The sequence below is a fragment of the Schistocerca cancellata genome, chromosome 4 (genome assembly GCF_023864275.1).
Source record: "Schistocerca cancellata isolate TAMUIC-IGC-003103 chromosome 4, iqSchCanc2.1, whole genome shotgun sequence".
Classification (NCBI taxonomy): Eukaryota; Metazoa; Arthropoda; class Insecta; order Orthoptera; family Acrididae; genus Schistocerca; species Schistocerca cancellata.
In genome coordinates, this window is record NC_064629.1 from 852,770,582 (window position 1) to 852,795,788 (window position 25,207).

Below are 25,207 nucleotides of genomic sequence, written 5' to 3' on the forward strand. Positions count from 1 at the left end.
ACGAAAAACTACCATTTCTAGATGTGCTGGTCACGAGGAATGATGGAAACCTGGTACACAACATGTATCGAAAACAGACACACATGGACTGATAGCTGCACAAACTGAATCACCGCCCGAGCCACAAAAGAGGTATGATTAATACGCTCGTAACGCAAGCAATACGAATATGTGATCCGCAGCACCTCAGACGGGAAATGCAACACCTAGAAAGTGTTCTGAGGACCAATTGGTACTCTACAAGTTATATTACAAGTCTGACACTCGGCAAAGTGACACATCCGAAAAAGAAATTTCGGGTACAGCCTTTCTGACACACTTTCCCAAAGTGACGGACAGAATTGGCCGTATATTGCGCAAACACGGCGTAAAGACTATTTACAAATTGACAAAGAAGATCATAGAGTGTCTAGGATCGGCAAAGGAGAAAAGGGACCCGCTTGCAATGTCGCGAATATGCCGCATACCATGCTGAAAAGTTTATGTTGGAATGACTGGACGATCAATAAACACCAACGTCACAGAACATAAGCGACATTGCAGGTTGGGGCAGGCGGAGAACTCACCCGTGGCAGAGCACGTGCTTTCTGAGACCGACCACTTAGTAAAATTCGCCGACACTTAAGTTCTGGCTGTAGAGAAGAACTGTCACACCTGCTTGTTCAAAGAAGCTGTAGAAACACAGAAACAACAAGAAAGAAGAGAGCCTCAAGGTAAATGGATTCTGGCTTCCCGTGCTGCAGCGAAAAAAAGTTGCAGGTAGCAAGAGGATTATTACTCCGGAAATGACCGCAGAGAAGCCCTTGAACACTGGCGCACCAGGTACATATAGTCCGCGGCCGCAAGCTTGGCTCCAGTTCACCACAAGCAATGGAGGGCGAAACTTTCAGCCACTCGTGCTGGCGAAACGTCAGAAAAATCGTCAGAAGAATGTTGGCCCAAGAACCCGGAACAAAGGCAACAGGCTGTTTGTCAAACACTAAACTGTTGAAAAGCATACTTCTAGTTGTTATCGCTTATCTTCAAATTCTTGTCATTGTTTATTCAAAGTCTTCAATAGTAAAAATTGAAAATTAAGAAGCCGCAGCTAGAAAACTCAGGTGAATAATTTAATCTGAATTAAGTATAGGTATGATTGGTTGACATAAGCAGAACTACTGCGAAACAATGAATGCACGACGAAATATTATCAACTTTTCAGTCCTATACCAAAATTGGGGAACTCAATCATGTTCTAAAAATGGCTCTGAGCACTACGAGTCTTAATATCTGATGAGTCACCTAGAACTTAGAACTACTTAAACCTAGCTAACCTGAGGACATCACACATATCCATGCCCGAGGCAGGATACGAACCTGCGACCGTAGCAGTCGTGCGGTTCGGACTGAAGCGCCTAGAAGCGCTCGGCCACAGCGGCCGGCACAATCAATCATGTTCAGTCCGTGAATAAATTTCTACAAAATAGCATAGTAATTTTTTAAGATAACGCAGTAAAAGATTTTCAATTTGTTGGAAATCAGGTGACCTATATTCTGACAGTTGCTTACACATTAATTTTCGAGTTACTTTAATCAACTGCGTGGTCATCGATAAAGCTTTAAGTGTCAAATAATAGGCCTAGATCATTTTGTGCAAGGCTGGGCATAATTCTCGTTTGTTACATTCATTATTTTGCGCATGCAAAGATTTTTCCATGATTTTAAGCCACTGATGAATAAAATCTTCAACGTATAAACAAGGAAACAAAAATCAACTGCAATATTCGTTTTAAAAAAAAAGTATCCAAATGCAGCGCTTAAAATGCTACGATTTCCACGAAGCACAGTTTCATATGCAAACGCATGCTTTTTCGCATATAATACCTGACCGATGAAAGATTTTTGTAAATGCTTCTTATAATTACCGTAAGAATCTATATTTTTTGTTATCATGTGTGTCACTTTAAACAGTGTCGACACATACGATTCGCGCAAAACCGCATTTTAAGTGCATATTATGTGCAACTTTAGACGGTTTTATCCTGGCACCGGACTAAGTTTTCCCAAAATAACAGAACGACCAATTAATTACATGTATTTTTTTTACCTTCTTCCAAAATCTGAACCTATTTGCGTAAGTCTGAAACATAGAGGTAGCGCGGTAAAAGAACTTACCAAAAAGGTTTTTTAGCGTAAAATCCGAATGAAGCTAGATTTTTGAAAACGAGTTTTCAATTTTTCGTAAGAATGATTATGTTTCAGTTTAAACCGCTTCCGCGCATTCAGTTGAAGTAAGAACGAATTTTACATGCTACATTTAGCTCGATTTTAAACCACAATATCTCGACAACGGATAAAGACCATTGCATAAAAAAATTGTTTTAATTTCACCCATTTATTTACCTTCGTGCAAATTTTGAATCGATTCGTACAAGATTACGGTATAAAGATTGTGCACTTCAAAATCGTCCGAGAAATACGTGTTTTTTCCACGCCAAATCCACATGAAGCAAGATTTTTTCAGATGGTTAAAACTTATCTTAGACCACGATCCGATACACCAGTGGACCACATCTGAACCATCAGTCTCACTAGAGTCCAGAGTTATTTAAATGTGACTGTTTTTGCATGTAAAATTCAAACGACGGTTACTGTTTTTTTGCTTGTAAACTACGAACGGTGTACATACAAATGCTGCCATTAGTTGAGCATTAATTTCAGTCTAATTAAAATCTTTTGCAAAAGGAATTAACCACTTTGTACAATTTGCTTAGGCGCCAGCTCCTGTTTGACATTCAAACCTTGCTTAATATACTGTAACACAGTTACAGTAAGACAGATGTTCTAATGGCTGTACAAATGGCCGCTTGTCTGGGCTAAACCAAAAACCTTTTAGCCCATGTTCCTAGCTCAAATAGAAACCAAACACAAAGACCCTCTCAAACAGTGATTCTGCATGTGGCCTTTTCATACATATGTGTGATAGCATTTCTGCGCTGTAATGATACCATGGCCCGACATCTAGCCTTTCATGAAGGCACCTAGCTGCAATTCCCTTATAAGAACACAGTTAGTGAAAAAGTTTAAAATGGCATAATGCATACTGATTGCAACAAAAATAAATAATACTCATTCTGAGTGAATGAAATGTGATCTGTGGCACACACTGTCTGAAATGATTGCTACTCAATCCCGGACTGAGTCCTGAGAGGGTGGTCTGACTTACTTAGAATTTGATGTGCAGGAAGCCACCCATTTATAGCGAATTAGGACAATTTATTAATTTTTTAAAATTTGTTTCTTTGGTTAAGCCTGCTGCTTGTTGGAAGACCACTCTTAATGGGCCGTGAACCATTCTAGCATGTGATACTAGGTTGAGCATAGCTCACATCTTAAGGGTTGCTGAGAGATGCCTTAGGGAAAGTCAAATGCAACCCTCAACCAATGGAAGCACGGACACGAGTAGCAGAGCGCTGGTCGAGACATGTCTCCTTCTCTGCTACTTGCTCCTGACCTATCCTCAGCCCTATGATGTATTCCACACTTTGGCCATAACAGCCCCTCCAAATGTCTGGTGTCTCCCGCAGGCATGCCAATGTATCCACCAACAGATAATAAATCGGACAACATGTTTTGCCAATTATTTTATTATTATTGAAAGACTACCCATCCTGGATGTCAACTCCCTGGTCTGACCTGCTTCCATCCAGCACAGCTGATATTAAAAAAGCAAGATAGAGCCCACCAGTTGAATTCAGACATAATTATATTTTCATGGCTGGGTGTCGACATGAGTGTGTTTGTTTGCAGTGAAGAGCCACTATTTTTTATGCAGCCCTGCAGCTGCAGCTGCCTTATGTTAGCCAGGACTGTAGTGTGTGGACTTTGACTGTGCCACCAGGTGCAATCCACTGGTGTCAATCATAAGGCATACCCATGCATGCTGGGCACGAGCACCAACCACGTGGGGTGCTGCCTATGGCCCATGCCATGTCCCAGCCAACAGTGGGTCTTCACACTGCTGTCCTACAGTTTCTCCTCAGCTGCCCATTATAGTCCAGGCATCAACTCATTGCCTCACCATCGCAGTCGCTGCTCCGCCACACATCCAGAACTCATGGGTCCTACACCCCATTACGCTTCAGTGCACCATGCCACCATCTCTACATGTCACAACTAATGGGAGTACCGCTAGCCTTTGCCTTTTGTCTCATATCGCCAATCTGCTGACAAATGTCTATTTGAGCTAGCAGTACGGATGATCAGAGAACTGTGTCCTCTGCAGACATTTTTTATCATCTTTGCTTTGAATGTACTATTGTTACTAACTAATTTTTTTTTAACTATGCCTCTGATGCGCTCCCAGCAAGAAAGCTGCCAACAAAATCAAAACAATTGTACAGTTTGGGGTAGATAAAAGTGGCCCAGACGAGTGGATATGACTGGAGGTGAATGTATGTGTACAACTACACCATATGCACACACCACATGTACGCCCACCATGTGATCCACACCAGTTCAGAGCATAGTGTGGGCTGTGTCAGTGAGAGTGGATATGTGCAATGGGGACGATTATATTCACAGTGGAGCAGTGGGTGTTTGTTGTGAACTGTTATGTGACAACACAGCCATGGAAACAGTGTGGTCAGCTGTTTGATGAGAAGTTTAATAGTTTCAAAGTGGCAGAAAAGGGAGCCATGCAATGCTTTGTCCGAAAATGGTGTCGGGGAGGATCTGTTTTGAACAAGTCAAAAAACATTTCAAAATGTGCCCGCACACCAGAAAATGTGGCACCTGTTCACCAGGAAATGCTTCAGAGTATTACCAAATTAACCCAATACCTGTCACAAGAGACCAACATATCACGTTGGTCATAAGCATAAACTTTCCTTGATCATCGGGAAAAGTAAACCATGGCTGGGGTGGCTCTCAGACTTACAGGGGAATGGGCAATCTAATCAGGAAAACGTACAGGGGGCAGGTGCAGCTACCATTTCCCACCCCCAGAAAGAACTGTTAACCCAGTTAATTTTCTCAGGTTGCAAGAGGTGGCAAGTGTGATTTTATTGGGAAAATGTAAGGGAGAAAATTGTGAACTTTGATCGACTGGAGCATTTTTATCCTCTGGTGATAAAGAGGCCTTAAAGCCGCCTCAGTGTTATATTGGTGGTTTAGGTCTGAACTAATAAAACCTGCAGGAACATGTTTTGTCAAATCAGACAATGATGGGTGATCATACGAGTTTGACATTGAAGCGTTAATGAAAGAAGCGTGGGATTTTGATGTCATTATGGGGAATGACTTTATACGCCATAATCAGGGTGTGATTGGCCACAAGTAACATACTGTCCAATTTGGTGAGGCAATTCATTATTTTGGCAGTGACAGCATCACACAGCTGCGAGAAACCTAAGAAGAGAGGATTATCTCTTAAGTCCCTAATGAACCACATAGTTTGGTGTGAAAAAGCTAATGATTTCTCTTTCTTACTCTTCTGAAATTACTTTCCTCCAGTCAGAGGTAACGCATCATCAAATATCTCCTGTATACTGGCCAATATAGTTCCTCGTGGTATTACATCATCTCTCACTCAAAAATGTACTGAATAAGTTGTTTTCCGTCTTTGATTGAGTACTATGGAATTCCTCATACAGTTCGAAACGTTGTATGTCGCTATTTTCCGCTTCTCGAGGTATTGTACCTAAATCATTACAATGCTTGAGAAGGTCCTCTTTGGATAAAGATTTCAAATAAGTAATATCGTAAATAAAACCGAATCGTTCAAAATATTCGCTGAGTGCTTTGAATCGATATTCAGTGTCGACTATTATAGCACCTATTATTGTCTTAAAAAAAGTTAACTCTATTCTGCATTTCAACAGGTTGTATAGGTTCATGAATTTCGTAACTACTTTTTTCTACGGACAATCGAGCTTCTGCAACGCTTGTTTCAAATCCCGTATGACGGAATTCTTGAATCCAGCAACGAAATGAACTTAAATATCAATAGCGACTGTCAGGTTCAGTTTGGACCGATGCCATAGTTTAGGCTGCGTTCACAGTGACACCGACAACGGTCATCTGACACCGTCGCCAGAGTGCGCCCGATAACATCGGCCGACAGCGTGGTCGTAGTGCGTCCGATGTCCTTCGTCAGTTTTTGGCAGGGCCAAGGAGGTTAGTTAGAATCTATTCTGTGTATGAAGTAGTTTATATTTTAATCTCTTAGGGTAGGGTGGATACTACGACGCCTCTGTGCCTGGATACGAGTACTGCATAGCGGCTTCTGCTATTAAAATGCGAGCTTTCTGTCTCGTAAAGAACGTGGCGAGTACTATACACTCTGTCCACAGTTATCTGAAAAATCAGACGAGTTTTACAAATATATGAGATGACCGGGGGAACGTTCTGTTACATACTCGAGATCATTCGTGGTAACCCTCAAAAGCAAATTATAAACACTCTGTTTCACTGTATTTATTTCAAGTTGTCCAGACGTACGTCAATTAACCTTCAATGAATGTCATGTAGCGCACGAGTGAAGGCAAACATAAAGTGTAGCCATAAGATACTCTGAAAACCAAAGCACTTAAAAGGGGAAGTACATACTGTACACCACATTTGCGAAACACTTCATATTAACAGAATCATACCTTATTGGCACTAAACGCCAGTAAGCAGTAACAATAATTTGTAGACAACTAATAACAACTACAATAGTCCACAAGGTTTCGGGATTGCAGCCGGATCTCGTCGAATTCTTTCCACGATATTTCGGCTGACAACCTTACAGCCATCTTCAAGCGAGTGTTTGACACTGGAGATTGCTAGTGCAAGTCGCTCTATTTATACGTAAAAGTGCCGCAAGACGCGCATGCGCAAGTTACCGTTGCATGCGCGCCACCTGTCGATTCCAAGGCCCTCTACAATATTACTGCATCTATGGAGCACAAACGAATGCGTGATACAAGTAAAACATGCACGCAGACGTGTCCAAAACAATAAAATGCATGCATGTTTTACTTGTATCACGCATTCGTTTGTGCTCCATAGATGCAGTAATATTGTAGAGGGCCTTGGAATCGACAGGTGGCGCGCATGCAATGGTAACTTGCGCATGCGCGTCTTGCGGCACTTTTACGTATAAATACAGCGACTTGCACTAGCAATCTGATCTCATTCCTTTCCCCCATCTGCTCCTATTCCTCGAACATATCCGCATCCTCTACACCTCCCGCCGTCTTGAACCCCCTCACCCCCTGGTTGCTCCTCTCCTCTCCCATCCCCGCCCCCTGCCACATCTTCACCGTTGTGTCCCCCCTACCCTCCATCTCTACACCCTACATCTCCTTTCCCAAGGTGGCTTCCATCAGCTCCCTCTCCCGGATGATGTCCTCTCTCCCTCCATTTATCCTTCCTATCAACTCTGATCCTCAACCCCCCCCTCCTTTCCTCCGTCCTTTCCCTGGGCTCCCTCTTCCTCCCCCCTTCCATCCCGTGTTTTCTCCCTGCCTATCATCTCCTTTCTCTCCCCCTCCCCCCCCCCCGAGTCCTTTTGTACTCCCCTCCTCTGCCTTCCCCAATCCCTGGCCCATCTGCTCAGCACCCCCCACCCCTCTTCTGGATCCTCCTCTTCCATTGGCTCATTTCCCCCCTCCCCCTTCACTTTTCCTCTCCTTCCCCCCCCCCTTTTTACCGTCATCTGACCAGTTTACCCCACCTGCTCTCGGGTGTGGTATGTCGTATTTGTGCCAACTTTTAGCGCAGTGTTTAAGTGAGTGTTCGGTGTTGTGTGTCCTTCCACAGTGTTGCGAACAGAAATCATGCTGTCGCTGGGTGTGCTTTTTATATCTCTTGCGAACAGAACCCAGACTGTCGCCGTGTTTTTTTTAATTGTCTGTCTATTGTTTTTCTGCTTCCTGTGTGTTTTATTAGCTTCATCGACCCTGTGTTTTATGTTTTACGCTCCAGAATTCTCTTCCATTTTTACCTTTAAGTCACCGATTTTATCGCCAACTGTTATTATTTTTTATTATCTTCATCTTTTTAAAAAATTCTGTAGGCTGAAGAGCGGCGTAATAAGCTGCTGCCAGCCCGCCCCCTTTACGGGGGAATCGAAACCCAATAAAGGAAACTAGCAATCTCCAGTGTCAAACACTCGCCTGAAGATGGCTGTAAGGTTGTCAGCCGAAATATCGTGGAAAGAAGTCGACGAGATCCGGCTGTAATCCCGAAATCTTGTGGAATATTCGATACGCCGGGAAAACTTCAAGAGTCAACTACAGTAGTTTTAAGCATATAAGATACGCCACCCTTTTCGCTCGAACGAATTATTTTTTGATGTTATAATCTATGCCTAAAATTTCCAATACATATTTTGCGAATTTGAGGTTTCAAATAAGCTTGCGATTTCAGTCCACAGATTCCGAACTATACTATGTGATCAAAAGTATCCGGACACCTGGCTGAAAATGACTTACAAGTTCGTGGCGCCCTCCATGGGTAATGCTGGAATTCAATGTGGTGTTGGCTCACCCTTAGCCTTGAAAAAAGCTTCCACTCTCGCAGGCATACGTTCTATCAGATGCTGGAAGGCTTCTTGGGGAATGCCAGCCCATTCTTCATGGAGTGCTGCACTGAGGAGAGGTATCGATGTCGGTCGGTGAGGCGTGGCACGAATTCGGCGTTCCAAAATATCCCAAAGGTGTTCTATAGGATTCACATCAGGACTCTGTGCAGGCCAGTCCATTACACTGATGTTATTCTCGTGTAACCTCTCAGCCACAGGCTGTGCATTATGAACAGGTGCTTGATCGTGTTGAAAGATGCAATCGCCATCCCCGAATTGCGCTTCGACAGTGGGAAGCAAGAAGGTACTTAAAACATCAGTGTAGGCCTGTACTGTAATAGTGCCACGCAAAACGACAATGGGTGCAAGCCCCTTCCATGAAAAACACGACCACACTATAGCAGATCGCCTCCGAATTTTACTTTTGGCACTGCACATGCTGACAGATGACGTTCACCAGGCATTCGCCATACCCACACCCTGCCATCGGATCGCCACATTGTGTACTGTAATTCGTCACTCGACACAACTTTTTTCCACCGTTCAATCGTTCAATGTTTACTCTCCTTACACTAAGCGAGGCGTCGTTTGACATTTACCAGAGGTCGGCCTGTACGTTTTTGTGCTTTACTTGTCCCTCCACTTCTCCACTTCACTATCACGTCGAAAACAATGGACCTAGGGATATTTACGAGTGTGGAAATCTCGTCTACAGAAGTATGACACATATGACACCCAATCAGCTGACCACGTTCGAAGTCCGTGAGTTCTGCGGAGCGCCCCATTCTGCACGTAACATGAAAAACGTATTTTTTTGGGGGGTGTCCGGATACTTTTGATTACCTAGTGTATATCCCCATTACGTTTTTTTCATTTACAGGATGCCACAAACTCACTCTTTCTTAGACTAAAATTATCAGTTTCTCACGCTCCATATTTCGTGTGCGAGACGTCGGTCGATTTGACCGAATAAAACAAACTGATCCTGATTTCACCGATTGTCGTCCGAAGTCTGTACATTCGGAAGATAAGATCGGCTATAGTGTGACCACGCCTATAGTAGCGTACTGATTTGAAAAGGTGGGTCGTCTCCGGTTGATGTCGGCACCGGTGAAATCCATCGATATCGGAGCCACTGTGACCGCAACCTTACTTATATTGTTCACACGTAGTAAAATCTCGTATCACACGTGCATTGCAACAATAAACTCAAATTTTATTCTGGAAATAAACTCAAAAGTTAACATTTGGTTGAAGACTGCTTCACAGTCGCTAAGAGTTTTGGAATCATCAGCTTTATTTTTCAACTCATTCACGCTTTCGATGGCATCAGTAAACTGCAAAAATATTGCTTTTACTGCTGCGATTCTACTTTCCCATCGTGTTTCAGACAGACGTTTTAATGTCAATTTTAATTTAGTTTTTATAAGACTCCAACACTTGCTTGGCTTTGTCAAGAAAACTTAAACTTTATTGATAAAGCTGAAAAATATCTTAGATGTTTTAGAAATGTTAGCTGCATCTATCAAATGTAAATTTCAACAATGGCATCCGCACGCCGAGAAATGTGCTCGTGGATTACTATTGAGTATTCTTGTTCTGACACCTTTATTAATGCCAACCATACTGGCGCCGACATCATATCCTATCCTAGACAATTTTGAGTATTTAGGCCATTATTTTCTAGTTCCTTTAAAGGGAACTTGTTAAATACTCTCCCATTGTTTCTGCAAAGGCAATAAACCCAATGAAATGTTCCTCTCTATCTATCCAGTTGAGGAACTGCAAAATCGTAATATTATTCACGTTTGTTCTACACGGCTCACATCCCTGGTACAATCGAGCATGAAGACATAGTATGTTACTTGTTTGACTTCGTGCATACTTTCGTTAATAACAGAATTGGGTAGTAATGTAATTAATTCACTTTAGATTTCATGGCTCACATAATGTTGACAAAGCTGCTTTTCATTAATACGTTGCAAGTGCTCTCTTAGTGTTAGATCATATTTGGATAACAATTTAAATAGATCTATAAAATTTCCATGGTTTCCGCCACAGTTCAGGTTAAGGGATTCTCAATAAGCTCTAAATTCCATATTGTGCGTTGGGGACCGTCAAGACGCTGTGAATCTGTTACTGGAAATACGCACTTCCCCGGATCTAATTCTATAACTGATTCTCTTAAATGAACAGTCTGCTCTTGTTTTTCTGAGTTGCATATGTTTTCACTTTTTAACCCATCATTCGGCTCAGAATGAAAAGAAATGTAGCCAGAAGTTTTGTACCGACGAGTCTGTGAGTTTCTTGCATTATTACCGTCCACTGCGTAAGCGCAGATTCACAACAGGTATATCCTGCGTGTCTCGTGTAATCGGTCTACCTGAATCAGTCTAGTTCCAAACATGTACGATATGGGCGCTGCTGCATAGGTATACACCTTAGGTGCATCATGTAATAGGGGCTTAAATTTCATAATGTTGCCAGGCGACCCTAGGTAAATACTACTACAATCGTACGGAAATAAACACGGATAACTAAATAGCTAAAAGTTTAACAACTTGAACAACATTTTTGCGAGACCCCATAGGTGCAAGGCCAACCGTGGTCGCCGACGTCAAACGCCGCCACTGGCCTTCAAGATGAGCTAACTCGGCTGACAAACTTTCACAGTCTCAGATGATGGGCCAAATGAACCAAGGTACGAAGTAACCCCTTTCACTGAGCCAGATGGTGACAACTATCAACCTGTAGATATAAATCAGCATGTCCTGACTTTCTACAAGCGGCATCCCCCAATGTACCATCAACCTTCCGCCCAGCACATCAAGGAAGGGAAAGCGGCCATTGTTTCCACTTCCACTATGGAGAGAATATTCAGATGGATTGACCTCAAAAGGCTTCCCTCTTGCTTCACAGCTCCCCCCCCCCCCCCCCCCTCCCTATTCACTTGATTTGAGTTATTGTCATTTTTTCCCTTTCCCGAAATTGAAAAACTCTTAAAAGCACGTCATTTTGGGACTCTGGAGAATATTCAAAGGAATATGACCAAAATATTAAAGGTACTATCAGTTGAAGCCTTTCGTGCTGCTTACAAGACTGGGAACGATGATTCCTTCAGAGCGTAGCTGCCGAAAAGAACGACTTTGAAGGAACTAATACACTGAAGCGCCAAATAAACTAGTATAGGCATACGTATTCAAATACAGGGAGGTGTTGCGGACCATCGATGGTCGAACCAGGGACTCCAGTTGGCAGAGCTGAAGCCGGGACCCACCGCGCCGTTTCTCGTCAGAAGGCCGAGCAAGTTCAATAGCGTCAAGGGGCAGTGCAGAGTGATACAGTAGTATTTGGAAGTATTCCTTTATTCAGCTAGTTTACAGAAGCGTAATTTCTGCGCGCTGTTTCGCGAGTCCAGCCATCTCAGCACTGCTGGACTGCCGACACCGCTGCTGCGGTCATCAAGGCCGCCCCACGATGGAAGTCAGCGGTGCTAGCCCGGTCGCCGCCCGCCGAGGCGTAGCGACACACGCCGCTCCACTGCCTGCGATTCCGGAGACTGTTACAGTCCCTGGTCCCCGCCGCCCTCCGCCCCGTTTGGCTGCTCTGCCCGACCATGGGACGAAGGTGGCTGTACTGGTCACCCATGGCCCTCAGCTGCTGCTGCTGCTCCCAGGACAGGACCGGACTCGAACCCACGCCCTCCTGAACGCCGGTATGCCAGGTGGAAAGCGAGCGTGGCCCGTCCTGCACCTGCTGCAGACCACTGTCACTGCCCTCCTTCAGGCAGACCGTGCAATCTCCAAGTACTCGGCTGCCGTTCCATTCCTCCCCGGTGTTTTGTCCCCAGAGGCGGAATACAGCCCGAACAAGTACACAGAAACAAAGTACAGGTTTACACAGAATATTTACAACATTGCTGCCAGACTGGCGCCTATAAGTGTAGCCCAGCACAGGTCCGATCCGAATTTCGACTGACCTCGCACACACCTCTCAAGCTAAAAGCGCCTGACTATTTACACTGCTTTTCCCCTCGCTTCTGACGTAGTGTCAGAGAGAGACAGAAACTATAGCAGGGGTAAATTCCCATACGTCAGCCACTTACACATCGCCACTCCCGGCTCTGGTCTACTGCCTCGCCTCATACATCACAATAACTTAAAAGCAGCGCTACAGTTCCCTGCCTCGCTGTTGCTCCACACCAAACAAATCATACGTGCAATACGCCGTCGCAGCTCCGTGCCCGCGAGTGTCATGTTGACATTGCCTGGCTTGCTGGCTGTCGACTGTTACCACACTCTGCCAGCGGCCCCAGATTCCATCGTCCAACCGCGCCTTCACTGAATTTTAACAAAATTCCCCTTTCCTACAACTAAGACTAATACTACCGCAGCACAACTCCCTCCTTTCAACAAGATTCGTCACAAATCGAAACAGCCGTGGCCTGTGGCTGTGTAAACATACTTTGTTCACAAAACTTATATGCTACAGACTAAAACCAACGAGAACATAAAAAAATTAACGTTACCCTTGTACACTGTTTACACTGGCTATCCATGCCGTAGGCAAATGGTGTGTCGGCACCTCTACTTGTGCATGTTTCCGCACTCTTCACATAGCTATACTGAAGAAAAATTGAAAAACGGTACATCCTGTGGCTGAAACGCTCACTGTCATTATTCTGTCGGTGCAATGCTGTTGTAATGTTGGAACGTGTTCCAATACTTTATTAACCATGATAGATCCTTCCTGTGCATTAATAAAGGAATGCAATGTTTCCAAAAACTCTGGATTTAACATGAAGTTTAAATATGTCAGATTCTGCATTGGTAATATCTCCAGAACCCCTTCCCACTACAAGTCATTACAACATAGTACGACATCCTCAAAAATTCCCAATAGTTCACTCTGCCCCTATCGAATTCCCTGGATAAAAAGTCTCCCACATACAATGACAAAAAAAAACTAAAACAACAAACAAGAAAAACGTAACTATTACCTGACCCACCAAAACACAAAAAAAGCGCAAAGTATCCCTTGATACAAAAATACGAAATGTTAACATGCCATACAATATTATGCATATCATAATTTACTCCCTCCGTGACCGTAACGCATACGGAACGTTCTGCGTCCGCTGTTGTCCCTCCGCCGTGACCTCCTCCTTCCGTTTGCTTTGCCTAGCCTCTGCAATTGGATCACTTCCTTGTTATCCATCCACCATTTTTTTAAAAGGCTTTACTCTACTTACGTGGATAACGGATGTTTTTGTTGGCAGCTGCACTTTAACATTTACAGGCGAAGTCATCTTCACGACCTGGAATGGTCCGTGGTAATTCTTCAAGAATTTTTTCGTCTTTCCCTTAGGTGTATATGGATTCGTGATCAGTAGCCATTGACCTACCCTTTACTGTGGTAAAGATCCCAACCGCTTATTCTGTTCTTCCTGCCTTTCCAACGCTTTCGTATTGGCCTTCTGAACCCTCTTCCAGACTTCCCGTATTTTCTGTGCCAATTTCCTCACTGCGTCCCCTTTAGCTCCCAATTTTGGTCATAGAACGTCAAATGGTGATGGCATCTTTCTTCCATAGGCCACCTCGAACAATGACATTCCGACCTCCGAATGTAGTTTGGTGTTATAACTCGATACCACATACGGAAGGTAAACGTTCCAGTTATCATGGTTTCCGTTCACTTAATAACTTATCATTTTTGAAATTGTCTTATGTAGTCGTTCCATTCTCCCATTCGCCTATGAATGAAATGGACTGGTCCGTAATTTTTTAATTCTCCATAACCGACACAACTGTGTCATTAATTCGTTCATGAAGTTCGTTCCCTGATTCGTAATTTTGGCATCAGGCACCCCAAACTTCAATAACCAGTTACTGACTAAAGCTTTTGCTATCGTACTTGCCTGTTGGTCTGGTATTGCGACCATGGCTAGGAACCGTGAAAAGTGATAAATTATAATTAACACATAACGATTCCCTGCCGGTGTTTTGTTATATAGCCCGCAGATATCTAGCCCGATAAACTCGAAAGGTTTCGAAGCCTCTGGCAACCGTTGCAATGGAATTCTTGCGTGCGTCACATCCGCTCACTGCACACACGGTACACAATTTGCTACATATTGTTCCACATCCCTTCTCCGAGTGCGCCACCAAAATCGTTCTGCTACTTGTCTTTCCGTTGCTCGACGACCCCTATGCCCTGAAAGCATATGATAATGGGCCTGCTTTAAGACTTCCCCTCTCAAACTCTGTGGTACCACTACACCTGGTAACTCTGCACAAGAAGTTTCCCTCCACAATGAAATGTGGTTGAGTTCTAAAACCCTGGCACTCCTCGTCCTCTGCTTGTGCCCTTTGCCATTCCGCAACACTCTTACTCATTACTTCTAATGCGTCCAACTTGCGATTTAATGCATCTGCATTCCTGTGTTTCTTCCCCAACTTATGAATTACTTCAAGTCAAACTCAATTTTAGAGCCCACCGTGTTAACCGACCAGAAGGATCCTTGAGTCCCAGTAACCATCTCAACGCTGCATGATCTGTCACGACCTTAAACTTCCTATCATAAAGGTAACAACGAAAATACGTTACTCCATATATTACAGTCAAAATCTCCTTTTCCGTTGTGGAATAATTTCGCTCTGCCCTATTTAACTGTCTGGAAGCATACGCCACCGGATGCTCCTGTCCCTTTACCATTTGTCCCAAACACATCCTACTGCGCCATTTGAAGCGTCACATGATAAGATGAAGTCTTCTACAAAATTCGGAAACACCAACACCGGACCAGAAAATAATCTCATTTTTAATTCATCGAAAGCTTGCTGGCATTCCTCCGTCCATTGCAGTTCAACCCCTTTCTTTAAAAGCTTTGTTAACAGCTCGGCTATTTTAGCAAAATCCTTTACAAATTTACGATAATATGAACATAACCCAATAAACGATTGTCATTGCTTCGTTGTATGTGGTGCCGGAAAATTTTGAATTGCCTCTGTTAAGCGAGGATCTGTTTAAACCCCTTGTTCACTGATTACATGACCTAAATATTTGACCTGCGTCTGCGCAAAATTACATTTTTCTAAACTTAATGTTAACAGTGCCGACCGCATTCTTCTAAGGACTTCGCTTAAACGCGATACATGTTCTGGTATATCCTTCGAAAATACTATAATATCATCTAGGACAGGTAAACCATACATGTCTTTCGTTTCAATCCCCTTAAAATCCCATCTAATAATCGCTGAAAAGTGGTTGGTGCATTCTTCAACCCGAATGGCATACGTATATACTGATAGTGTCCCTCAGGAACAGTAAAAGCTGTCTTTGCCCTATCCTCTGGCGCTACTTCCAACTGGTGCTATCCACTCCATAAATCCATCGTCGTAAAATAATTACATTGTCCCAGATTATCCAATGTGTCCGTGATATTCGGAATCGGATATGCATCGGACATGGTTTTCGCATTCAGACATCTATAATCACAACAAAACATATATTTCCTTGTACCATCCACCGATTTCTTAGGTGCGAGAACTATATTGCTTGAATACGGACTATCGCTATGCTCTATGATTCCATCTCATAGTTGTTGTTCTATAAACTTCTCTAGTAGCGGTTGCATATGACGTACTATCCTGTATGGTTTCCTAAACACTCGTGTATTATCCTCCGTTGGTATGTGATGTTTCATAATCGGTGTTGCCAGCAACCTACCCTTCAATCCGAATAAATCGCTAAATGTTAATAACAATTCCTCCAACGCGGCCCTGTCTTCTCCCAGCAAATGCTGTAATTAATTTTCTCCTCAATTGCGCTGCATCGACGTTTTGCTTATAGCTCGCCTCTAAATCCTCCCTATCGAGGTCATCTTCATCAAAAAACCCAAATGTGGCCAATAACAACCCTTTCTACAATCTAAAATCCGCTCTGCTGAAGTTATCTATACTTACAGGAACCCTATAACCTCCTTCCACATAACTTGCGCGAGTTAAACTCCTCCGCAGAAAACAGTGCGCATTATCCAACTCCTCATTACTCCAGAGTGGCTCCATCATGTACAACGTCTCCTTTGGTAAGTCTGTATTTATCGAAACCCAGACTACCTTCCCTGTACCTGCCGGTATGTTATCCTGCTGCTCGACCTCTAATGAATCCGTTCGCAGTTCAGCCTTGCGACATTCGTCCATTTGCAACCGCTTCCCCCATGCAGAAAGTTGTCCCACTGAGTTCCACTGTTTATTGCCAAAGATCTATCTTCGGACAATGTTTGTCAAGGAAGGCCAGTCCGAGAATCACCGAATATCCCTCACCCACACATGGTAACATGTCTACCTGCTCACTAAACTTAGTCACTGCGATCACAAATTGAAGTACCGTCGTACCCAATGACTCCACTTTATTATCCCCCACCTCATGTAACCTATAACGTTGTGTTTCAAGCCTTCTCCTGCTAACCAGGTCTAGACAAATAACAGACACGTGTGCCCCCGTGTCAACCAGAAAACTCTGTTCCCTTCCGTTCACCAAGTCTAATAAGCAGCATTCCGTCTGTGCACCTACAAGCGCATAACCTAATTTCACTGGGACCGCCCTCCGACAGTTGAAGCAGTCCCATTCTCGTTTAACGGCTGCTGTCTCCGAGGTTCCCACCTACTTTTACTCCTGCAGTTCCCTGCCCGGTGACCAATTTTCCCACATGAGTAACACCGCAACTGACGCTGACACTGCCTCCTAATATGCCCTACCTGGCCACATCCAAAACACTTTCCGCTGGCAGAACTTTATCCTCCACCCTTTGCTTCGTCGCATAATCTACCTCCTCTAAGTATGTGGCAATCCTTAGAGCCGCCGCAACATCACTGGGATTCTCCATTCTCACCCGACATGACATTTCCGGCGGTACTCCCCGCTAACACATATCTAACGCCCTGTTCTCAGCCTCTTGTAACAGTACCCTATTCGTCTCCCCATTCAGTGACAGTTCGAACGTTTGTGCATTCAGCTTTCGAATCCTGTCTGAGAAAACCTCCACAGTCTCATTTCTACTCATAACTAACGCACTGAATTTTTCCCGAAAAAGCCTGGTACTATACTGTTTTTGGTACCTCTGGCGTAACCCAGCCCCAAGCTCTGCAAACGTTCCCACATTGTCCAGCGTTTCATGGTACAGTACGTATGACTTGGCATCTCCCCCTATCAAGCGTAACTTCGCCACGCTCAACATTACAACATCTGACCACCCATTGGCCTCAGCCATTGTAATAATGTCATTAAGGAATACCGACACATCCTCTGTTGTTTTACCCGAAAAGGGGTTAATCAATGCCGCGATTGCCAGGTCAATGGTCTATGACACTCCCCGACCTGCAATTTACTTTCACCCGACGTCCCTTCCCCTACTTGCAATGCCTCAAATCTCCCTGCTAATTCTTCATAATTGTCTTTGTCCCTTATCCTTGACACCGACAATACCCGAAATTCCTCAGTTAGAGCGGCTACAGCTTCCGCTGTAGTCACTGCGACAGCCTCCACTGCTTGCCATGTTTCCACAATTCTTGCTTATAGCTCTACTGTTACGATTAATTCCACGCTGCTACTCTTAAAACTTAGTTCTTGCGGCGAATCATCGTCCATCTACATTCTGAACAATTGCGCTCCAAATGTCCAAATCTGTTACAAATAAAACAACTCTTTGACACCCACTTTGTCCACTGTAATCCGTCACCTGACAGGTTACAAAAATTACATCGCTTAGGCGCTATGTTGTCATGTCCCCCATTTCCCCTGTATTCAGATAAATCTACAGGCTTCTCTGCCCTTACAAAAGACACCTTCAAAAAGTCCACCCTAATTAACACTTAACGCCTTAAAACACAAAAGAATGACACACAAATAATAAATCAAATGTCACTCACCAATCCCCATCGTGCTCGTGTGCAGGTGACAGTCCTGCTTTCCTCCCTATACTGGTATGGACGAACACTTCCCGAACGACAAGACATAACAAGAAGTGTACGACCACCCGTCACGAACGCAATCAAACACCTCAACTACCCCTCTACACAGGCACACCTCAACGCTACTTGCTCGACATAAGATGTGGGAGAGGAAATCCGGTACCAGCGTTGTAACCGCCTCCACTTCTGACACCACTGTTGCGGACCGTCTATGGTAGAATTCGGGACTCCAGTTGGGAGAGCTGAAGAGGGGACCACCACGCTGTTTCTCGTCAGGAGGCTGAGCAAGTTAAATAGCGTCAAGGTAGGGGCAGAGTGATAGAGCAGTATTCGGAAGTATTCCTTTATTCAGCTAGTTTACAGAAGCATAATGTCGACGCGCTGCCCGCGCGCAGTTCTGCGAGTCCGGCCATCTCAGCACTCCTGGACTGCCGACACCGCTGCTGCGGTCATCAAGGCCGCCCGACGATGAAAGTCAGCCGCGCTAGCCCGCCCGCCGAGGCGTAGCGACATGCGCCACTCTACTGCCCGCGATTCCGGAGACTGTTACAGTCCCTGGTCCCCACCGCCCTCCGTCCCGTTTGGCCTGCTCTGTCCGACCATGAAACGAAGGTGGTTGTACTGGTCACCCATGGCCCTCAGCCGCTGCTGCTCCCAGGACAGGACCGGACTCGAACCCACGTCCTCCTGGACGCCGTGCCGCAACTTGGCGCTATTGGTGCTTGCCGGATGGCAACACCTGCCGCAGTCCATAACGCTGTTCAGCGCTGCTGCGCCTTCTGCAGTGTATGCCTCGCCCGGACTCCGGTACGCCAGGTGGGAAGCGAACATGACCCCTCCTGGACCCACTGCAGACCGCTGTCACTGTCCTCCTCCAGGCAGACCGTGCCATCTCCAAGTACCCGGCTGCCGTTCCATCCCTCCCCGGTGTTCTGTTCCCGGAGGTGGAATACAGCTCGAACAAATACATAGAAACAAAGTACAGGTTTACACAGAATATTTACAACATTGCTGCCAGACTGGCCCCTATAAGCGTAGACCAGCACAGGTCCGACCCGACTCTCGACTGACCTGGCACACATCTCTCAAGCTAAAAGTGCCTGACTATTTATACTGCTTTTCCCCTCGCTTCTGACGTAGTGTCAGAGAGAGACAGAAATTGCCGGCCTGAGTGGCCGTGCGGTTCTAGGCGCTACAGTCTGGAACCGAGCGACCGCTACGGTCGCAGGTTCGAATCCTGCCTCGGACATGGATGTGTGTGATGTCCTTAGGTTAGTTAGGTTTAATTAGTTCCAAGTTCTAGGCGACTGATGACCTCAGAAGTTAAGTCGCATAGTGCTCAGAGCCATTTGAACCATTTTTGAGACAGAAACTATAGCAGGGGTAAATTCCCGTAAGTCAGTCACTTACAGATCGCCACTCCCGGCTCTGGTCTACTGCCTCGCCTCATACAACGCAATAACTTAAAGCAACGCTGCAGTTCCCTGCCTCGCTGTTGCTCCACTCCAAACAAATCGTACGTGCAATACGTCGTCGCAGCTCCGCGCCCGCGAGTGTCATGTTTACATTGCCTGGCTTGCTGGCTGTCGGCTGTTACCACAATCTGCCAGCAGCCCCGGTTTCCATCGTCCAACCACGCTTTTACTGAATTTTAACAAAATTCCCCTTTCCTACGACTAATTCTAGCGTAGCAGAGGTACGTAAACAGGCAGAATACGGTGCTGCGGTCGGCGACGCCAATATGACAACAAGTGTCTGGCGTAGTTGTTAGATTGGTTACTGCTGCTAAAATGACAGGTTATCAAGATTTACTGGAGTTTGAACGTGATGTTATAGTTGGCACTCGAGCGATAGGACACAGCATCTCCAAGGTAGCGATGACGTAGAGATTTTCCCCTACGACCATTTCACGAGTGTACTGTGAATATCAGGAATCTGGTAAAACATAAGATCTCAAACATTGCTGCGGTCGGAAAAAGATCCTGCAAGGACGGGACCAACGGCGGCTGAAGATAATTGTTCAGAGTGACAGAAGTGCAATTCTTTCATAAACTGCTGCAGATTTCAGTGCTGGACCATCAAAAAATGTCAGCGTGCGAACCATTCAACGAAACATCATCGATATGGGCTTTCGGAGCTGATGGCCCACTCGTGTACCCTTGATGACTGCACGACACAAAGCTTTACGCCTCGCCTAGGTCCGCCAGCACCGACATTGGACTGCTGATCACTAGAAACATGTTGCCTGCTCGGACGAGGTTCGTTTCAAATTGTATCTAGCGGATGGACGTGTACACGTATGGAGACAACCTCATGAATCCATGGACCCTGCATGTCAGCAGAGGGCTGTCCAAGCTTGTGGAGACTCTGTAATGGTGTGGGGCGCGTGAAGTGGGAGTGATATGAGACCCCTGATACATCTAAGTACGACTCTGACAGGCGACATATACCTTAACATCCTGTCTGATCCACTGCGTCCATTCATGCCATTGTGCATTCCGACGGACTTGGCCAATTCCAGTAGCATAATGCGACACCCCAAACGTCCATAATTGCTACAGAGTGGCTCCTGGAACACTCTTCTGAGTTTCAACACTTCCGCTGGCCACCAAACTTCCCAGACATGAACGTTATTGAGCATATCTGGGATGTCTTGCAATGTGCTGTTCAGAAGAGATCTCCACCCTCTCATAGTCTTACGGATTTATTAACAGCCCTGCAGAATTCATGGTGCCAATTCCCTCCAGCGCATTCTACTATTGTATTCTGTATTACTAGAGTTTACTAAATGCACTTGCATTCAGTGCGGAGGAAATACATTCACATTATATCACACAATCCCATTTACAAATATACAGTTTTGTATAGAATATGTTTGTTGCACAATAGTACCTGACACAATAACTGTGTACTCTGTCACTAATACTACAAAGCCTACACTGTGGAAAAGAGCAACACTGTTCAAAGCAGAAATACATATCCATTCCTTGAGAAAATGTAATAAAGTTGAATATCAATTCTGTCAAAAGCTGCTAACATGGAGTCCTCCACTAAATGCGAGAAAGTACAATAACGGATGCGAATAAAGTAAAATACAAGCAATATACTTAAAACGCATTTAAATCGAGCAGTTCACACATGGCTTTGTAGGTAGGAACAAACGTCCACAGAACACTATGTGAAGAAACCAGCTTCTGTTTATTACAAAACGGAAACAAGTATGGAAGGCTTTGAATCACCCAATAAGAAACTGAGACGATGGACCGACAAACTTGCAGTGCTCCAAATGGCCTGGCAACTAGGCGAGTACATGTAACTGCAAGTCCCTACATGGGTTTCACCCCCCTGCTGCCAACATAAATTTGAGAATGGCAGAGTAACTACTTAACTCGAAATATCATCCAAAGGTACCAGACTATTATAAGCTTCACAACAGAATCCTTTTCAGGAGAAGGAGTAAACAAGCAGATGAATGAAGCCTGTTTTCTGTATCTGCTTGCTGAAACACTCACTGATTTCATTCACCACACTTACGAACATTATGGTGCATGCAATCATGTGTTAAAATCCAGGGAAGAACACACTTTTTCAATGATTTTTGAAGAAGGGTGAGGAACTAAGTGACAGTTTGCGATTACGTACCAAACAGCAAAGGCAACGAATGTACTAATACAGGAATTAATGTGGTCGACAGAGCCAACGGCCTCAAGGAACCTGTTTATCTGTCCAGACTACAGCCTATTTCTAGAGGCACATGTTCCTATATTTTTGTAGTCCTTGACGCCTTTCAAAAGTTTGTCAAATTATCCCTGATTAAAAAAACACTGGCCATAGTTGCGATGCACAAACTGGTAAAGGAATACTTCTCCATAGTATGGTAACCTAAGGCTATGGAGCTCAATTTACAGTTGAACATTTTGAGAGTGGCTTGGACATCTATCAAATAAGACAGTGAAAAAGTTCCCATGTTTCATTCATGGCAACCCATTGAAAGAGCTATAATGGAGTTAAACAGATTTCACTGAACATAATGTTACAGAACGCACACATCCTAGGCTAGATTTAGAACATGATTTGGCATTGGCATGTGAGGTAGAAACTGCTCAATTCATGTGACAAAACTTGGACATGCACAACAATTCTGCATGAAAAAGGCAGTTGTAAAAGTGAGGTGAAGCTCTGTGAACAGAGGTAAAATGAGTATTGATGGCAGAAAAGTGTTGCTGCTGGCTGTGTGTGTGTGTGTGTGTGTGTGTGTGTGTGTATAGAAACCAACACACAAAATGTCTGGTAGTTTTGTTCCATGTATCAATCCCAAAACAACGATGGCCTTGTGTCTTTTATGGTCATCGTGTACAACACAGTTCAACTGAAACTGATTTTCATTGTAACCAACCAAAAGTATTATGGAGTAAATGCACTGGCAAGTGACTGTAAGAATTCTGAGACCCCTAAAAACGTTTCTCCAAGATGTGGGATTATCTACTTCTCGCAGTGTTCTTACTGCTCACTTCTACTGAATAAATACCATACGTAGTTTAGGCGCACTGCCCCAGACGATAATTCCGTAAGTCAACAGAGAGAAAAATATGCAAAACACACAAAGAAACTTGTCTTTCGGTCAACACAAAAAGAGATGCTTCCAAGGCCAAAACATACTGGACTGAGCTTCTTGATTAGTTTATCTATATCTTCCAGAATGAGATTTTCACTCTGCAGCGGAGTGTGCGCTGATATGAAACTTCCTGGCAGATTAAAACTGTGTGCCCAACCGAGACTCGAACTCGGGACCTTTGCCTTTCGCGGGCAAGCGCTCTACCAACTGAGCTACCGAAGCACGACTCACGTCCGGTACTCACAGCCTTACTTCTGCCAGTACCTCGTCTCCTACCTTCCAAACTTTACAGAAGCTCTCCTGCGAAACTTGCAGAACTAGCACTCCTGAAAGAAAGGATATTGCGGAGACATGGCTTAGCCACAGCCTGGGGGATGTTTCCAGAATGAGATTTTCACTCTGCAGCGGAGTGTGCGCTGATATGAAACTTCCTGGCAGATTAAAACTGTGTGCCCGACCGAGACTCGAACTCGGGACCTTTGCCTTTCGCGGGCAAGCGCTCTACCAACTGAGCTACCGAAGCACGACTCACGTCCGGTACTCACAGCCTTACTTCTGCCAGTACCTCGTCTCCTACCTTCCAAACTTTACAGAAGCTCTCCTGCGAAACTTGCAGAACTAGCACTCTTGAAAGAAAGGATATTGCGGAGACATGGCTTAGCCACAGCCTGGGGGATGTTTCCAGAATGAGATTTTCACTCTGCAGCGGAGTGTGCGCTGATATGAAACTTCCTGGCAGATTAAAACTGTTTTAATCTGCCAGGAAGTTTCATATCAGCGCACACTCCGCTGCAGAGTGAAAATCTCATTCTGGAAACATCCCCCAGGCTGTGGCTAAGCCATGTCTCCGCAATATCCTTTCTTTCAGGAGTGCTAGTTCTGCAAGTTTCGCAGGAGAGCTTCTGTAAAGTTTGGAAGGTAGGAGACGAGGTACTGGCAGAAGTAAGGCTGTGAGTACCGGACGTGAGTCGTGCTTCGGTAGCTCAGTTGGTAGAGCGCTTGTCCGCGAAAGGCAAAGGTCCCGAGTTCGAGTCTCGGTCGGGCACACAGTTTTAATCTGCCAGGAAGTTTCATATCAGCGCACACTCCGCTGCAGAGTGAAAATCTCATTCTGGAAACATCCCCCAGGCTGTGGCTAAGCCATGTCTCCGCAATATCCTTTCTTTCAGGAGTGCTAGTTCTGCAAGTTTCGCAGGAGAGCTTCTGTAAAGTTTGGAAGGTAGGCGACGAGGTACTGGCAGAAGTAAGGCTGTGAGTACCGGACGTGAGTCGTGCTTCGGTAGCTCAGTTGGTAGAGCGCTTGCCCGCGAAAGGCAAAGGTCCCGAGTTCGAGTCTCGGTCGGGCACACAGTTTTAATCTGCCAGGAAGTTTCATATCAGCGCACACTCCGCTGCAGAGTGAAAATCTCATTCTGGAAACATCCCCCAGGCTGTGGCTAAGCCATGTCTCCGCAATATCCTTTCTTTCAGGAGTGCTAGTTCTGCAAGTTTCTCAGGAGAGCTTCTGTAAAGTTTGGAAGGTAGGAGACGAGGTACTGGCAGAAGTAAGGCTGTGAGTACCGGACGTGAGTCGTGCTTCGGTAGCTCAGTTGGTAGAGCGCTTGCCCGCGAAAGGCAAAGGTCCCGAGTTCGAGTCTCGGTCGGGCACACAGTTTTAATCTGCCAGGAAGTTTCATATCAGCGCACACTCCGCTGCAGAGTGAAAATCTCATTCTGGAAACATCCCCCAGGCTGTGGCTAAGCCATGTCTCCGCAATATCCTTTCTTTCAGGAGTGCTAGTTCTGCAAGTTTCGCAGGAGAGCTTCTGTAAAGTTTGGAAGGTAGGAGACGAGGTACTGGCAGAAGTAAGGCTGTGAGTACCGGACGTGAGTCGTGCTTCGGTAGCTCAGTTGGTAGAGCGCTTGCCCGCGAAAGGCAAAGGTCCCGAGTTCGAGTCTCGGTCGGGCACACAGTTTTAATCTGCCAGGAAGTTTCATATCAGCGCACACTCCGCTGCAGAGTGAAAATCTCATTCTGGAAACATCCCCCAGGCTGTGGCTAAGCCATGTCTCCGCAATATCCTTTCTTTCAGG

The 25,207-nt window shown here is 45.0% G+C and overlaps 1 protein-coding gene and 4 non-coding genes across 6 annotated transcripts in view; 3 read left to right on the forward strand and 2 right to left on the reverse strand.

The window, feature by feature from the left end:
• Positions 1-25,207, reverse strand: part of LOC126184970 (regulator of G-protein signaling 7) — a 278,200-nt gene that overhangs the window by 143,490 nt on the left and 109,503 nt on the right. The window lies entirely within an intron of this gene.
• Trnas-cga (transfer RNA serine (anticodon CGA)) lies at positions 23,584-23,658 on the reverse strand. Its single transcript has one exon. It is a non-coding gene; the product is annotated as a tRNA-Ser (tRNA).
• Trnas-cga (transfer RNA serine (anticodon CGA)) lies at positions 24,407-24,481 on the forward strand. The gene has a single exon. It is a non-coding gene; the product is annotated as a tRNA-Ser (tRNA).
• On the forward strand, positions 24,708-24,782 carry Trnas-cga (transfer RNA serine (anticodon CGA)). The gene has a single exon. It is a non-coding gene; the product is annotated as a tRNA-Ser (tRNA).
• Positions 25,009-25,083, forward strand: Trnas-cga (transfer RNA serine (anticodon CGA)). The gene has a single exon. It is a non-coding gene; the product is annotated as a tRNA-Ser (tRNA).